Here is an 18,545-nt window from a genome sequence, read left to right as displayed (position 1 = left end):
CATCTCGTGTTCTCCCCGCAGCCCGGATACATAGTATGACCAATAGGTGTTCCATATCTCAGCTATTTTCTATGGAAAACCAAAGAGATCAGATCCTGATCGCCACTGTTGGCTTTGAAGAATGGGACGTCTTTAGAGAAGCTTGATCTTCGGAGGCCTCATCGTGAGACCTTACAAGTCCGGATTCCGGCAGAGTTCCTCTATCTCATCTTGTTGCTGATTGAAGGTGCCCTCCCCTTCTCCACCCGTCTTCATTACTGGGAGGTAGCAGGAAGTCAGCATCATGGTTGGGTTCAAGGCTACCGATGTGCCCCCGACCGCCACGGTGAAGTTCCTGGGGGCTGGCACAGCCGCCTGCATCGCGGATCTCATCACCTTCCCCCTGGATACCGCTAAAGTCCGGCTGCAGATCCAAGGAGAAAGCCAAGGGCCATTGCGGGCCATAGCCAGCGCTCAGTACCGCGGCGTGCTGGGCACCACCCTGACCATGGTGCGCACAGAGGGCCCCCGCAACCTCTACAACGGGCTGGTCGCCGGCCTCCAGCGCCAGATGAGCTTCGCCTCTGTTGCATCGGCCTTTATGACTCCGTCAAGCAGTTCTACACCAAGGGCTCTGAGCATGCCGGCATCGGTAGCCGCCTCCTGGCAGGCAGCACCACTGGTGCCCTGGCTGTGGTGGTGGCCCAGCCCACAGATGTGGTGAAGGTCCGGTTCCAAGGTCAGGCCCCGGCTGGAGGTAGCCCAAGATACCAGAGCACTGTGGATGCCTACAAGACCATTGCTCGGGAGGAAGGGTTTCAGGGACTCTGGAAAGGGACCTCACCCAATGTGGCTCGGAATGCCATTGTCAACTGTGCTGAACTGGTGACCTATGACCTCATCAAAGATTCCCTCCTGAAGGCCAACCTCATGACGGATGACCTCCCTTGCCATTTCATTTCCGCCTTCGGGGCCGGCTTCTGCACCACCGTTATCGCCTCCCCGTCAATGTGGTCAAGACAAGATATATGAACTCTGCCCTGGGCCAGTACAGCAGCGCTGGCAACTGCGCCCTTACCATGCTCCAGAAGGAGGGGCCCCGGGCCTTCTACAAAGGGGTCATGCCCTCCTTTCTCCGCCTGGGTTCCTGGAACGTGGTGATGTTCGTCACCTACGAGCAGCTGAAGCGGGCCCTCATGGCTGCCTACACTTCCCAGGAGGCTCCCCTTTGAGCCTCTCCTGCTGCTGACCAGACGGAGCACCTCTGGTTTGTACATCAGCCCCAGCCAGGCCCTGCTTTTTGTCTCCTCCTTGCCTTCCCTTTGTCTCTCTTCCTACCCCATCCCCTTGTCACCCCTCCCTCCTTCCCCACCTCTCCTCGCTCTCTCTACCGCCTCTTCTCATAGCCCCTCCGTCCTGAAGGAGTTGATCCCATCCTGGCACCAGCTAGGACGCCATGCCCCAGTCCCTTGATAAGCTCAGTCTGAGTCTTTGCCCTGCCCCCACAACCCAGCCAGCATGCCACCCATAAAGCAAGCTCAACTGTGAAAAAAAAGAAACACAATTAAGACATAAAGACAAATATAATCTAAAAATCAAAGGTAGAAGAAAATATATCAAGAAAATGGAAATTAAAAAAGCAAGGGTAGCAATATTAATCAATTACAATTTTAAAATGTGTTACTGGCTATACAAATTAATAATAAAATAGGACCAAATCTTTAATGAGAGACAAATAAGGGGATTATATGATAAAAGGAACAAAAGAGCAAGATGAAAAATAGTAATAAGTATATATTAACTTAGTGGCACACCCTCAAAATATATTAATCAAGCTCTTATAGACTTAAAGATAGAACTACATAATTTTACAGTAATAGAGTTAAATACATCCACACTGGGTTTGACAGAACAACATTAAATATCAACTGGATAATAAATCAATACAGTAACAGAAGAACTAAATACCACAATTACTGACCTCTTAGACATGTAGGAAACATACTATCTGGGAAAACGTCAATGTACCTTCTTCTCATGTTCATATGTACCATTCTTCAGAATAAACCATACGTTAGGCTACAATGCTAGCTTTAATACATTTTTAAAAATTGTGATATTACAAATAAATTTTACTTCACCGCATTATTAAATTATATATGAACAATAGGAAGATAAAAGAATAAAATCTAACATGGAAAATGAGCAATTGTGTGCATTAAATTACTTGGAAATGGTAGGGATTAAGATTTTAAATTCCTTACAAAAACAAAAATAAGCATACCAAAAGCTTTAGTATACTTCAGAAGCAATACTAAGAACACACGTTATGAACAATATATGAAGATATCAAAAAATAAAGCAAAAGTCAGCATGGTAACACAAACCTTCAACAATTAGAACAAAAAAGAGCTAAGTAAAACATCAGTCACAAGAAAACAATAAATATTAAAGAATAGAGCAGAAATAAATGAAAAGGTGAAGATAAACAAGTGGCCATCTAGCTCAGAAGCAACAAAGTCCACATGGAAGAACACACCAGCCTGTGTGATCAAGTGGTCCCAAAGGGATCAGTTACCAGGCATCAAAGAACAAAAAATCATATCATTGACTGCACACCTCCATGATAGGATCGCTGAAGACAAATGGGTGCATAAGCAAATGTGGTGAAGAAAGCTGATGGTGCCCGGCTATCAAAAGAGATAGTGTCTGGGGTCTTAAAGGCTTGAAGGTGAACAAGCGGCCATCTTGCTCAGAAGCAAAAAAGCCCACATGGAAGAAGCACAACGGCCAGTGCGATCACGAGGTGCCAAAGGGACCAGGTATAAGGCATCATGCAAAAAAAAAAAGATGTAAATGTGTGTATGTATGTGTATATCTGTGTATATGTATATATGTATATGTATATATATATACCATATTAAATGAAAGGGGAAGTGCAGAGTGGAGACCCAAGGCCCAAGTGTCGGCCAATGGAGATCCCCTCATAGAGGGGTTTAGGAGAGGAGATGGGTTAATTAGGGTGCGAGGTAGTACCGATGAAGAGCACAGCTTTCCCCCATATCCTGGATGCTTCCTCCCCCCAACTACCATGATCCGAATTCTACCTTGCAGGGCTGGATAGGACAGAGGCTGTACACTGGTACATATGAGGGCTGGAGGTACAGGGAATCGAGGGTGGATGATACCTTCAGGACCAAGGGTGTGAGGGACGATGCTGGGAGAGTGGAGGGTGAGTGGGTTGGAAAGGGGGAACTGATTACAAGGATCCACATGTGACCTCTTCCCTGGGAGAGGGACAGCAGAGAAGGGGGGAAGGGAGACCCCGGGTAGGGCAGAAAAAAATGAAAAAAAAATTAACAAAGTTTGACAAACTACTGGTAAATTTATTAAACTAAAAGGAATAAGAAAAGCAAATATAAAGAATAAGAAATGAAAAGGCCAATATCACAACAGAACCAAAACTATGAAGATCACAACAGTGAATTTGAAAATTTAGAATAAGTGGACATATTTCTAGAAAAACACTACCTATCTTTATTTTTAAAAAATCATTTGCGGGGGTGGGGTGGGGCTCGTAAAACTCTTGTCACAAACCATACATCCATCCATCCATTGTGTCAAGCACATTTGTACATTTGTTGCCATCATCATTCTCAAAACATTTGCTTTCTACTTGAGCCCTTAGTATCACCTTCTCATTTTCCCCTCCCTCCCACTTCTGCCTCACTCATGAACCCTTGATAATTTATAAATTATTATTATTTTGTCATATCTCACACTGTCTGATGTTGCCCTTCACCCACTTTTCTCTTGTTCATCCCCTAGGGAGGAGGTTATATATAGATCCTTGAAATCGGTTCCCCCTTTACATCCCCAAATTCCCTCAACCCTCCCAGTATCGCCACTCACTCCACTGTTCCTGAAGGGATCTTCTGAACTGGATTCCATGCGTTTCCAGTTCCTGTCTGTACCAGTGTACATTATCTGGTCGGGCTGGATTTGTAAGGTAGAATTGGGATCATGATAGTGGTGGGGGGAGGAAGCATTTAAGAACTAGAGGAAAGTTTTGTGTTCCATATTTGCTACACTGCACCCTGCACTCTTTTTCTCCCCAAGACCCTTCTGTAGGGGCATGTCCAGTTGCCTAGAGATGGGCTTTGGCTCCCAAATCTGTACTTCCCCTCATTCACAGTGATATGAATTTTTGTTCTTTGATGCCTGGTCCCTGATCCTTTGACACCTCGTGATCACACAGTCTAGTGGGCTTCTTCCATGTGGGCTTTGTTGCTTCTGAGCTAGATGACTGCTTGTTTACTTTCAAGCCTTTAAGAAACCAGACGCTATATCTTTTGATAGCTGGGCGCCATCAGCTTTCTTCACCACATTTGATTATGCACCCATATGTCTTCAGTGATAGTATTAGGAAGGTGAGCATTATGGAATGCTAGTTTAATAGAACAAAGTGTTCTTGCACTGAGGGAGTACTTGAGTGGAGGTTCAATGTCAATTGGCTACCTTAATATAAACTTATAAATATATGGACATAGATTTATTCCCCCATCATCATATATAAATCTATTTACATATGTACATGCCTGCATTGTGACCTCTATAAATGTCCTTTGCCTCCTAGTTCTTTCCATTATTTCCTTTTACTTTCCTCTTGTCCCACTATCATGCTCAGCCTCCATTTTGGATTCAGTAATCCTACTCAGTTCCATTGTCCTTTATCAATCCCTATCAGGCGTCTCACATGCTTCTTGCCACTGATTTTGGATCCCTTCTTGTACTCTTGTCCCCAGGTTTATTAACACCATTTCCTTTCCCCAACCTCCCCCTCTCCTTTGACCCCCCCTCCCCCAGGACCATCGGTCACGTTGTTTTCTCCTCCAGATTGTTTATCTAGCCTATCTTACCTAGATAGACCTGCAGAGATAATAATACGCACACAAAATAAGACAGAGCAAGACAAAGTGACAAAAGAAAACAAAACAGCAGCAAAAACAAAACAAAGACATAATAGTTCAAGGTCTGTTTGATGACGTTTAGGAGTGTTTTCCAGTGGAGTTTGATGGGGTGCCACGGCCTGGCCCCAAAGTCTATTTTTGGTACTCCTTTGGGACTTCCTTGCTCTGTACTCTTGCTGTTCTATTGCCCGGCCTTAGTGTTTTGCCTTGTTGTGGTGGGGTCAGATCGGGTGCCACTCCCACACTGTATCTCCAGTGCTGTCCCCTGTAGGGCTTTGGGTTCGTGAGGGTTTTCATGTCTCCTAGTGGGGCCGGCCATATGGTTCTCTCTGTGCATTGACTACTCTGAGCAAGGATATCAGTCCTCAAGGCTTGGTGGGTCAGGATGTGCTCCACTCCCTCTTCCTCACCCTTCATTGCTCCCATGTGCTTTGATCAGACATATCCCTCTCTCTGACCTGTAGCTTCTGTGCTATCTTCTGAAGTAAATTCTTCTGGGGGGAGTGGCGGCTTTCCATGTAGTTGGGATTGGGCCTGGGCCCTGAACACTATCTATCTAAGTTTAAAAAGTCTGATGTCCAAGATGTCAACTGAAAATTAAAAAAGAAGAAATAGATCATATGCTATAAAAAATGTTCAAACTGTAAAAATGGTAGACCTCTATGACTGCACTGGAAAACAGTAATCATTGGTTGCTAGATTAATTTGACTCAAACATGCCCTAAATATGAATACACATATACATGTGAATATGTATGGAAGTACAGATATTAATATCAATACAAATAAGAACATGAATATTAGTGTAAATATAATTGAAAATATAAACATGAATAACAATTTGAGTGTGAATATGAATATGCATGTCAATGTAAATATGAATCTAAATCTAAATACACATATGAATCTAAACATATATGTGAACATAAATATGAATATAAATATGAAAATTACTGTGAATATCAATATAAGTAAATATATGTTAAAGTGAATAAATAAATACAAATATCATTATATAAAATAAAAATATTTCATGATATGATCGCTGAGGACAAATGGGTGCATAAGCAAATGTGGTGAAGAAAGCTGATGGTGCCCAGCTATCAAAAGAGATAGTGTCTGGGGTCTTAAAAGCTTGAAGGTAAACACGTGGCCATCTAGCTCACAAGCAACAAAGCCAACATGGAAGAAGCACACCAGCCTGTGCGATCACGAGGTGTCGAAGGGATCAGGTATAAGGCATCATCAGGGGGAAAAAATCATACCATAGTGAATGAAGGGGGAAGTGCAGAGTGGAGACCCAAAGCCCATTTGTCGGCCACTGAAGATCCCCTTGCAGAGGGGTCTAGGGGAGGAGATGAGTCCATCAGGGTGGGATGTAGCACCGATGAAGAATACAGCTTTCCTCCAGTTCCTAAATGCTTCCTCTCCCCCAACTATTATGATCTGAATTCTACCTTGCAAGTCTGGATAGAGCAGAGTATGAACACTGGTGCAGATAGGAGCTGGTGGCACAGGGAATCAAGGGCAGTTGAAACCTTCAGGACCAGGGATGTGAGGGGCGATACTGGGAGGATTGAGGGTGAGTGGGTTGGAAAGAGGGAACCGATTACAAAGTTCTACATGTGACCTCCTCCCTGGGGGATGACAACAGAAAACGAGGTGAAGGGAGACATAGGACAGGGCAAGATATGACAAAATAATAATTTATAAATTATCAATGGCTCACGAAGGAGGGGAGAGGGGGAAGCGGGGAGGAAGGGGGAAAAAAGGACCTGATGCAAAGGGCTTAAGTGGAGAGCAAATGCATTGAAAATGATGAGGGCAACGAATGTACAGATGTGCTTTACACAATTGATGTGTGTATGGATTTTGATAAGAGTTGTATGAGTCCCTAATAAAATGTTTTTAAAATATTTCAATATATTTGTAATATATTATTTGAATATATGCTCAATATATTCAAAGTATGAGTATATATGTAAAAAGAAATATAAGTATATCTGCCACTTTGAGGGTCCCTTGTACATGTACACCAGATTTATTACTGATAAAAAACAGAAATCTTAAAAAAAAAGCTATTTCCTGACAGTGTATTTTAATGTAATTTAATGTTCAAGTCAGTGTTTTCCTTTTCGAACATTTTTTGAGAACTCCAATCACGTTATTTTAAATACCCTTTGCATTTGGGGAACAAAAATAAGACTGAAGGAGAATATGAGGGATGCCGAGTCGATAAAGTAAGGTTTCCTTACTTGCAGTCACTGATACTTTCAATATCTTTCCCCAAACCATAATTTTGGTCATCGACTTTTCAGCAGTCGTCCCTACCCATTGTACAGATATCACAGGCATTTGAGGCAATTGATCCTCAAAGTGACATCACACTACCCTGTAATACAGGTTCCCTGAAGCAGATGTTTATAAAAAGGCTGCATGGTGCAGTGGACTAAGTATTAAGTTACTAACCACAGGTTATGGGTTCAAACCCAGCATCCACTCCTTGAGTCAAAGATTAAATTATGTGTGTCATAATATTGAGAGCCCTGGAAACCTTCTTGGTCTTTCACTTGCCTGCATCCCACTTGCTTCAGGAACCAGCTCTTGGGGAAACCTTCCTGTGGAGTTGTGATCCATGAGTTTAGCAAGCTGTTCCCTGTTCCCATATTGTATACCATTCACAGTGACACTCATATACAAATACCTGGCATCTTTAAATGCAGCTTCTCCACCAGGGGACTCCAGAAGCTTCTTAGCCAGGGTGAGCTTTCAGAGGCAGCTTTATCAAAATTATTGGAAATAAACTTCCATGGGACTTTTGGTAGTTTTTAAAAAAATGTTAACATTCCCAGTGGTAAAGACTCTAAATGTCTATAATAAAGGTCTTTAGGCTAAAATACATGAGAGTTCACCTTTACAGTGAACTTTGAAACAAATGGCAGAACGCTGTTCAAGGATACAGAACAAAGGGCAAAAGACAGGTATCTGTTTCCCACACTGCTTCAAGAGGAACCATATGAGCAAAAACCAGGATCACTCAAGAAAAAGGTAAAGGTGCACTAAGAGCATCAGTGAAAAAGTAGGTCCAGGGAGCAGTGGAATGCCTACTGAAATGCTTCAACAAGCAGATGAGGCACTGGAAGCACTCACTCACCTTTGCCATGTAATATTTAACACAGCTGTGTGGCCAACTGACTAGAAGTGATTACACACACACACACACACACACACACACACACAATGTCATGTCAAATTGAAGATATAGAAATGAAGAGGTGGATTTTGGAAGCCTGATGATAGCTCCTAGTGGGTGTGGCCTTATCACAAGGATCATCCTGGGAACTTCCTCTCTCTGTTTTCACCTTCTTGTTGAGGGGCCACTGGGAGACCTGCCAAAGCCCTGGAGATGCGTCCACTACAGAACTCTTCACCCACAAGGCTGTGCTTCCTGCACTCTGCATCGTTGCTTGTGGCTGTGTGAGTTTGACGAGGGATTCCTACACTAGTACTGGACTAATGGACTTGATCTGGACTGGGATGTTTGTTTGATATACAATCACTCCTTGATATAAAACTCTTTCTTATACCTATAGGAGTGTCATTACATTTTTTTTCTAGTCACCCTGGCCTAACACATATACACACATGTACACAGACTGAGTGAAACAATTTTTCACACAGACACAAATCTTGGAATGACAGCTACAAACGGTGAAAACAATTTGCTTTAACTAAGATCTTTTTTTCAGGGCTTTCAGTGCTAGGGCCCTAAATATCAATGAGACCGGCCATGTATACAGGTGCCAGATCTTAACAAGTAGGGACAGAAATGACACTAAGGAAAAAAATTAGGCCTTTGACTTAGCTAGCACCCATGACAACTCATGCCTACACACAGTCACAGGAGAATCAGTGAGACAAGATAGAGGGGGTTAACCTGGGTCAGGGCTATGGAGAAGTTCTTGCAAAGTTACAGCTAAACAAAGTATAAAATTCCCCTAACTAGTTTATAGTTCTACCATAAAATAATAGCAGTTTGACACTTTAAGTTCAGACTCAGCTAAACTCAGCTTCTATCTCCACATAGTCAGCCTCTACTGAGTTATTTCTGGTCCCTGACTTGCAATGTAAAGCAATGTAAGGAGTGTCAGACAGAGCGAGGTTGCTGAGAGCACCCTGGCCAGTGCAGGGAGACACAGTTAAGAACACACTCCCTGGTTATGTCCTAGATGGATATTGGGGAGCTAGAGTCCTATGCTCTTAAGTCATACTTGGACATCAGAGATTTCTGCCCAAATTTTGTAAGCTATTCAGTTTGGCAGTAGTGTACCTCTCCCAGTCAGGGTCCTTTCCCTGCTCCTGTAGTCCCACATGTGATTGTGTTTAATTGATCTGCCACTAATTGTTTGTGAGTTTCTTTTGAATTCTGCGAAGGAGCTCAAAAGAACTATGTGGTCAGCATAAGGAGATGCTTTCTGCCAAAGATATAGGTCAGACCTCATTTTTGTTGTTGATGATGTGTAGTGTTTTTGTAATTACTTTCCAAAGTTGTCATACTTCAAGAAGCCTATGAGCACACCTATTTATATATAATATATATACACACTTATATATATATATATATATATACACACTTATATATATATATATATATACACATATATATATATATATATATATATATATATATATATATATATATATATATATATATATATATATATAATTGTGAAATTACTCAAACTTTATAAATTGCCAAGCAATCAGAATTTTCTTGTAACTTCCCGGATCCCTCTGTATGTATACTCTCTGAAAATTTCCTTTCACATCAGTACTTTGGATCCTTAGAGATACTACTGCCACTCCCTGGATTGTTTTGTTACTCAAATAAACTCTTTAATTTTTAACAGAAACCCCAGTTTTCTCTTTGACAGGAATGATGGAAGAGGAAATGGTATGCACATTCTTTCTCAAGGCTGTCTATCAATCACTGCTACATCCTGAAAGGAAGGAAGGAAAGAAGGATGAGAGGGAGGGAAGGAGGGAGGGAAGGAGGGAGGGAAGGAGGGAGAGAGGAAGGGAGGAAAGGAAAATAAGCAACAATATATGACAATAGATTTACCATCTTAAGGAAATTTTATTTTTATTAATGTTGTAAATAATCTTTGGTGAAATTTTACCAATATTTATCACCAATAATTATTACCAATAATTTATTACCAATAAAGGAACCAAGAAGAATCAGATTCCAGAATAAGAACAATGAAGTCATTGGACATTCTGTGTGAGACCACTGCCCAAACTCCTTGGCCCTGTGTAACACTGCAAATTTCACACTTCCCCAAGGAATCTCCCCTGGGAGATGACATATTGACACAAGATTATGAAATATACATACCTTATGTATTGCCGATACTTATTCTGCATTTTACTTCCTGATACCCTCTCTTTGTTGACCCATTTCCTCTGAGAATGGGTCCTACTATCATTTAGGACTAAACCTGCTGGGCACACATGCAGAGGAAAGACATTCCCAACCTCCAGGTCACCATGAAACAGGACTTTGGCCAAGGATCCAAAATGTGCTTGAAAGACATCAGATGAAATGGAAAGACATTTAGAAGCAAGAAGTACAAAAAGCCATGTCTTTTCAATAATCACAACCCCACCCTGTGCATATCCATGATTGTTCCTGTGAAACTGGTACATATCCATTAATCCCTAAATTTACTTACTGATCCTTATGCCTAAAAGTATAAATTAAAAAAATTCTCCTTCTCTTTTTATATTCCTTTTTTTTCAGGATCTTATCTTGAGGATTCTCCTTTTGGATCATTCCTTCCACTTTCCAAGTAAAGCTTCCCCATTTCATTGTCATCCAGCCCCTGCCTTTGTTTCTCAGCAGTAATTGGGTTGGAAACTTGGAACACATTTCCTTTTGATGAGTACATTTCTTTTTAAAAAATTTTTTATTAGTTGGTTCTTCTTTTTTTAAAAATATCATTTTATTTTGAGCTCTTACAGCTCTTATCACAATCCATACATCCATCTATTATGTCAAGCACATTTGTATATATGTTGCTGTCATTATTTTCAAAATATTTTCTTTCTACTTGAGCCCTTGGTGCAGTGTGTTTTTCAACATGACATTACATATTCATTTCCAACCCCCTTCCCCAAACTATCATTCTAACAGGGCCTGTGTAGAATACTGTTGTGTGTTTTAACACATTTTTGCTTATTTCAGGTCCAACTGATACCAACCTTCTGCAGAACAGAGCACGGTCTGATGTTGCGCCATCATCACACTGGTTATGCTTGGTCTCATGGCTACATCTGTTGCATCAATCCATGTCATTAGGGAGGTCCCCGTTTTTCACTGACCCTCGACTTTACTGAGCATGTAGTCTTTTTATCCAGGTACTGCCCTCTCCTCATAGCATGACCAACGTGTGTGAGGTGAAGTGCTACCATCCGTATCCTTACTTCTAGGAAATTCCATGCCTGTACTCCCTCTAAGATCAATTTATTTTTATAGTACCCCATGGTATTTTCAAAATTCTTCTCCAAAACCACCATCATTCAAAGTCCATCAAAGTATTCTCCAGCTTTCTTTACCCATCGCCCAGCTTCACTTGTATGTAATGTGAGCGAAAACTCTGACCCATGGCTGTTTTCATGGGCTCCTTCATCCTGAATGTGACATCATAATGCCCTGTAATATATTAGACACCTTAGGGAGGAGATATGAAGAGGCAAGTGACAGTTTGAGGTTATGTATCTGGTTATTAAATGAAAGCTCGATGATTTAAAATCACTAGTTAGTCCTTGCAGAAATAGGAGGTTATCAGACCCAGGGTACATTTATGAACTGTCAAACTGTACCAAGAATCCCACAGAGAAGTTCTGTTCAACCATACAGGGTCTCTATGAGGCAGAAAAGACTCAAGGAGAGAGGGTTAGGTTTTTGAGGCAAATATTTCTTTGCTTGCTTGTTGACTTGCTTGCTTGATTCAATGATTTTTTTTCCTCAGTGGAGAAAAGTTCCTGGTGTGTGAATAGCTCTCAGAGCTCACAATGAACAACAGAAAGAATAAGTGAATGAAAATGTGAAGTGTTCATATCAAAGAACACAGATACACCAGGACTCTGATTAATTTCAGCGAGCACACACTTCGATCTGGCAAGATGTGAAACTGAGCCTCTGCTTAGGCATCTGATAACCTCCATGTCTGCAAGCTGCCTTGGTCCAGCATGCGGCAGGAGCCAGTCTTGGAGAAAACTCCTTTTGGAGCAGCAGGACCTATGTGCCCGTGGACTGTTCACAGTCTCCAGACCTTATCCAGCCAATGGTGTTCATAGGCAAATCACTAATGTGATTTCCTGTTTAAATGCTGTCTCCCCACCAGGGACTCAAGTGACTGCTGAATAAGGGTGACCTTGCTCCAAAATGTCTGCTTCCTTCCTCCTTCTCCTCATAGTGCTGTGTCTCCCATCAGGTCAGTGTTGGGGGAAGATGGAATCCTACAAGGCACATTCACAGAGGTAGGGTGTTTTATGTTTATTTCCTATGTCTCCAGGTGGCCTGGCACAGGTACAGCTTCAGGAGTCTGGTCCTCAGATGGTTAGACCTTCACAGACCATCACTCTCACCTGCACCATCACGGGGGACTCTGTTTCCAGTACCAGTGCTACTTGGGATTGGATCAGGCAGCACTCTGGAAGCGGCCTTGAATGGATGGGAAGGACTTACTACTACAGCTCAAAATGGTACAGAGAATATGCGCCATCTCTAAAAGATCGTCTAGTCATCAACCCAGACACATCCAAGAACCAGTTCTCCCTGCAGCTGAGCTCCGTGACTGCTGAGGACACGGCCATGTATTACTGTGCAAGGAGCACAGTGAGGGGAAGTCAGTGTGAGCCCAGACATAAGCCTCCCCTGCAGGGAAAACACTGGGCAGCAGGGGGCGCACAGGACCCACTGAGCACAGACACCCAGCCCTAGACAGACACAGATGAAGGATAGGTAGGATTTCCTGTTGGAATCAGGTCTCCATGGAGAGTTTTTCTTTTCCTTACCCTAAATTTTCTCCTCACTGCCCACTTGAAAGGAGGAACTAGTATTCTCTGTTTGCAGAACAAATATTAAAGTGACTCTAATACTTCATTGTCATCCTATAGAACCCACTTTCCTTCTTGAAATACAGGTTATCATGGTAATTCTCATCCTACAGGCATAGCCAGATTCATGCGTGCAGTGCATGATTTCAAATATACTGAGCTCAGTGACATACTACCGTCCAGAGGCAGGTCTGTGAGGTTTCCTTCTGCATTGCTCCCTGTGCTCTGTTGGCACCAAATGACTAGTGATCTCTTTGTCTGAGAAAATAACTGTGGTGATATCTGGGACTAAATATATGCCATGTCCTTAGTGATGTTTGCTACCCATTGTCTCCCTTTATGAGGAAACAAGTGTTCCAGGCACAGAACGACTCCGAAGAAGGCTGAACGTCCACAATTGAATGGTCATTGCCAGAAATGAAGTGGCAGCCGGATCAGACTGGGAAACTTCAGCTTGCATTAGACAATGAAGATGTGAGAATCTGGTACGTCCACAATTCACGGTTTCCTTAGATCCATGAAATTCCGTGTTGAATTTTAGTCAGAAAATGAAAATTCCGGAGCCTCTGTTCAGCAGGCCCGGGTGTAGCTCCCAGAGGCACACTGGTGCTCCTCTAGAATTTGGATAAAAATCGTTTTCACGGGAATAAGGAATCTTGATCCAGAAAGGTGGGTCTTGACAAACGAAATTGCTGCTTGTGCTGGCTATACTGACAAGCACCCAGCTGTGCTAGTCCATCACTTATTCAGCACAGGAATCTGCATAGATTGAGCCAAGACAAAGGAAAGCTCAGGGAGGCAGCACCCGTTTAGAAAAGCATTTGTACTTCGAAGAGGAGACCAATGATGTGAAAAGACATACCCATGGCAAATAGTTTTCATCATGGGCAGAATTTCACGGAGCAATATTGCTGGGAGAGAAAAGGCATCACCTGAGGGAGACACGCTAAACAAAACTACCTAGGGCAGGAGCCGGGTTGCCCCCAGGCACTAGGCGTGTCAGGCCTCAGCATTGTAAGGAGAGTTCACTGAAGTCCCTGAGTGAAGTTTTCTCCGCTGTCCTACGTCTACGTTCCTAAAATTTACTCTGTGGTTTCTGATGATCCTGGGTTATGAACGGCCACCATTCACCGTTCTCCTTACACTCGTGCGTTTCCATCGACCTTAAAAGAAAGGGAGGACACGCAACTGCTGGCTGGTAAATTCAGCAAAGTTTGTCTCAACACAACAGACAGCTCTGTGGTGACCCGTCTTCCACGGTAAAACATTTCCTAGCGAATAAGGAATCTTCCCATCGCAATGACAATATGAGAGAATTGCCACCGATGGATTTGCCGCTGTGCCTACAAACATCATCTTGAGGCCATACAGTAGTGAAGCACGGGAACCCAGGCGCTTCACCCTTTACCCTAGACCAGTGAAACTCAGAGAAGCACTATTGACCTGTGAGACATGACATTGCTGGAAGCATCAGTGTACAGAGGCATGGGAACCTCGAAGGAGCTTCTTCCGTGTGAATAAAACGCAGGCTGAACTTCATAGCAGGTTCCAGATTCTCAGGAATTCCACGGGCTGTATTGCTCAGAGGTAGAACCCACTGCTTGGGGCACACTTGAACTAAAAAATCTTGCTGGACTCACGGCTTTCCCAAAGACCCAATTTTCTCAAAGAGCGAGCGAAAGGTTGACGGAAAAACAAACTGCCGGTGGCGCCTTTTTGCCTTGAAACCGGCAAGAAGCAAGATTTTCCTTAAACCATGAATCTCAGAAACATTGTGATCGTGAAGGAAAACCAGGGAGAGCAGATGTACTTCCAATAATCCAACACCTAAATCCTATCCTAAAACCAACCCTAATCCTAACCCTAACCTAGGTCAAAACCTAGCCCTAGGTCTAAACCTAAAAAGAGGTGTAACCCTAAGCCTAGGTCTAATTCTGTATACTCCTAAACTTAAACTGAACCCTAACCTAAGGCTCACCCTAAACCAAGCCCTAACCCTAACCATATGTCTACCCTAAGGCTAAGCCTAATCCTAACCCCAAATCTGATGTGAACATGCAGCTCCCCCTACAACTAACCTTACTCCTAACCATCACCCTTCGCCTGAACCTAACTTAACTCTATCCATCACCTTCAATCCAAGCCTCCATATCCTACCTAGGGCAGGAGCCCGGTTGCCCCCAGGCACTAGGCGTTGTAAGGAGAGTTCACTGAAGACCCTGAGTGAAGTTTTCTCCGCTGTCCTACGTCTACGTTCCTAAAATTTACTCTGCGGTTTCTGATGATCCTGGGTTATGAACGGCCACCATTCACCGTTCTCCTTACACTCGTGCGTCTCCATCGACCTTAAAAGAAAGGGAGGACACGCAACTGATGGCAGGTAAATTCAGCAAAGTTTGTCTCAACACAAAAGAGACAGCTCTGTGGTGACCAGTCTTCCACGGTAAAACATTTAATTACAACTCTCTTTTATACACGTGTGTCTGTGGATTTCAACATTTCAGTGCACAGATTAGCACATTCCCATAGCGGAGTGAACCTCCCTTCCGTCATGTCTATAGGTATTTCTCCTTCCTATGGGCAGCTGGACAGTAATTTATCTGGGGAACGTCTGGTAAACCAGGACAATGGTGCTTCCCCAGTTTTCTGTGATGAAGGGCCAGGCCATTGGTTACCTTTATAAAAGTCTCCTGACACGTCCTAGTGATGTCTGTTTCTGGGACCATAGTGGCTTCCTCTTCCTCGGTTGGTCTTGTTGGTAGGTGCTGTCCAGTTGGTCTGCTTCAAAGCAACCCCAATGCACAGGACAAGGAAAGGCTTGCCAGTCCTGGGCCACCCTCATTTCTTTCTGATGTTTGAACCCATCGTTGCAGCTCCCGTGGCCATGCATCCTGCAAACGGCCTGGCTCTTTGTCACTGATCCTCCCCTTTAATCTGACCAAAAGTGTTCGTCATCTGGTCCTCTCTCTGACAAGGTTCTGCCTAGTTTTACTAGTCCTCCACTACCTGACAGTGTATCAATGATTAGCATAAGGTTTTCAGTGGTGTATTTTGTCATCCTCAGTGTGTCCTTATTGGGGGCTCTTACAACTCTTGTTACAATCCATACACCAATTGTATCTGACATAGTTATACGTATATTGCCATCATTCTTTTCTAGACATTTACTTTCTATTGAGCCCTTGGGACCAGCTCCCCTCTTTTTCCTCCTCCCCCACTCGTGGTTCCTTGATAGATTATAGATTGTTATTATTTTCATATCTCACATCGACCATTGTCTCTTTTATCCTCAGCTTTCTGTTGCTCCTCTCCCTGCGAGGGGTGTGCGGTTATATGTCATTTGGTATCTCTATTCCCATTCCTGTTCCTGGGTTCCATGTGTTGTGAGTTTTATCTCTTGCTAATACCTATGCACTCTAGTCCAGAGTGGGAAGCGGCACTGGGGTGATGATAGTGGGCGGTGATGAGACCTCAAGGGGTCAGAGGCACATTGTGTGATTCATTGGTGCGATCCATATCTCCTCAGGGGGGCCTCCACCCAGTGGGACACAGCATCTGGGAGGCTTGCGGCTTTCTACTGAGGCAGCATGGTGGCCAAGGGCCCAGGCATTGAGGGTGGGACTCTGGGCCTGGGGTGGCAGCACTTGCAGAAGCCACCCCCTCCCCCAGGCACCCACCTGGATATGGATGAGCACGTGAGACAGTTGGCTGTGAACTTTGAGGGTGGCCTCAGTGTCTCAGAGCAGGTGGGGTCTGGCCTGAGTCAGCTCCCACAGCTCCAACCAGGAAGCCCTGCCCCCAGGCGGGGGTCAGCAGTTATCCCAGCATGCTCATTCCTCCCCCTCAGCTTCTGTCTGGTCAGCCCTTCAGCTTCCTGGCTGGGTTTAGAACTTGTCCTAAGCTCCCAGAGGGCCACCGTCCTGAGATCTTGCTCAGCGCTTCAGGCCTTTCTGCAAACTCTCCTCCCAGGAGCCCATTATCACTAGCAGTTTACCCCTTGCTCTAACGATGCTCCAGGAGGCCTGCTTGGGAAGTGTTGGGCTGTTGCCTGGTTCAGTCCCACTAACTGCTCCTCAGGAGAAAGAAGAGGTTCCCTGCTCTTGGAAAGATTTACTGGCTTGCAAACCCTCTGGAGGATCCCCATGAGTCAGTAGGTGGGGTCATTCTAAAGCCCGGCACTCCGCAGGTAGCCACGTTGTGTGCCACCCAGGCATGCTGTGTGTTTGGAGGAGACTGCACACCCTTCAAAGGTAGAAGCTGCACCCCTCCATGGTTCTTGCATGCAGCAAATGCAGGGCCCCTGAGACTCTGGGCCAGCCTCTGGGCTAGGATCATGGGCAAATCATTATCTCGCCTAAGCTCCATCTGGGCTGGAAACGCAGTAGCTTGTACTGTGACCTGGGTCAGCCTGGGGCTGTGCAGGGCATCCTCAGCCCAGCTCAACTCTTCCCAGAACACCCCTGCAGGTGCAGGGAGCCCTTGGCTTGGGAAAGTGACCCTGCTAAGTGGGCTTTATGACCAGGCTCCCTGATCCACCGACCCAGCTTTGCCTCCTCCACAGGCTGCAGACAGCAGGGGCTGCCCTGGTTTCCCTGAACTCGGGCTATCTCCAGAGACAGTGTGGGCAGGACCTGGAGGGTGTGGAAGTGAGTCGTGCTGGGAGAGTGGATGGAGGAACGGAGGGTAGGGTAGATGCTGGGTGGGCTGAGGGGGCAGGAGATGCCCTGCAGAGTTCTAGAACCAGGGCTGAGGGATGTGGGAGCTGTTGGGGCCAGTTGGCCCTTTCGTGAGTTTTAGGAGCTGCCTGAATTCCATCCACATTGACCCTCTCCAGCCCCACCTTTGGCAGATGCTGGAAGAGAAGTTCAAGGTCTTCCGGGAGAAAGGGCAGAGTGTGGGGCTGCCAGGGTGCAGGCCCTGAGGGAGCTGGCAGGTGCCCTGGAACTCGCCTCCCCCAGCTCCATGGCCCAGAGTCAAGTCCACAGGAGCGGCGTTGAGGCCACATGGGTGAGGCTGGACAAGGCAATGAAAGCCCGCACAGAGGTGGGTGCTCAGAGGGACAGGCCAGTGACAGCCAAGGGGCTCGGGACAAAGGGGCCTACCCCAGATGTGTGTGCATGTGTGTGCGTGTGTGTGTGTGCTCATGTGTAGGGGTGGGCATGTGGGTGTGTGCATGCATACTTCTGTGTGTATTCTCGTGTGCACATGTTTGTATGAAGGGGCATGGCTGACTCCAGCTCCCAGCATCAATCATCCTTCCCCGTCCAACCACGCTCCTTCCTGCCCCCAGTTTGGAGTCGTTCAGCGCAGGTCACTCCTTGTGGCAGGACCACGAAGTGGGCTCTCCCAATGCTCCCTGAGCACGGGCCGCAGTTTCGTTGGGGGCACAGGCCCTGCTGGTCTTCTTGCTGACCGCCACTCTTAGAGCTCCTTGCCGCCCCTCCCCACACCCTCCTTTCTCGGGATCTGGTG

Source organism: Tenrec ecaudatus, chromosome 11 (assembly GCF_050624435.1).
Source record: "Tenrec ecaudatus isolate mTenEca1 chromosome 11, mTenEca1.hap1, whole genome shotgun sequence".
Classification (NCBI taxonomy): Eukaryota; Metazoa; Chordata; class Mammalia; order Afrosoricida; family Tenrecidae; genus Tenrec; species Tenrec ecaudatus.
Note: the sequence above shows the minus strand (reverse complement) of the source record.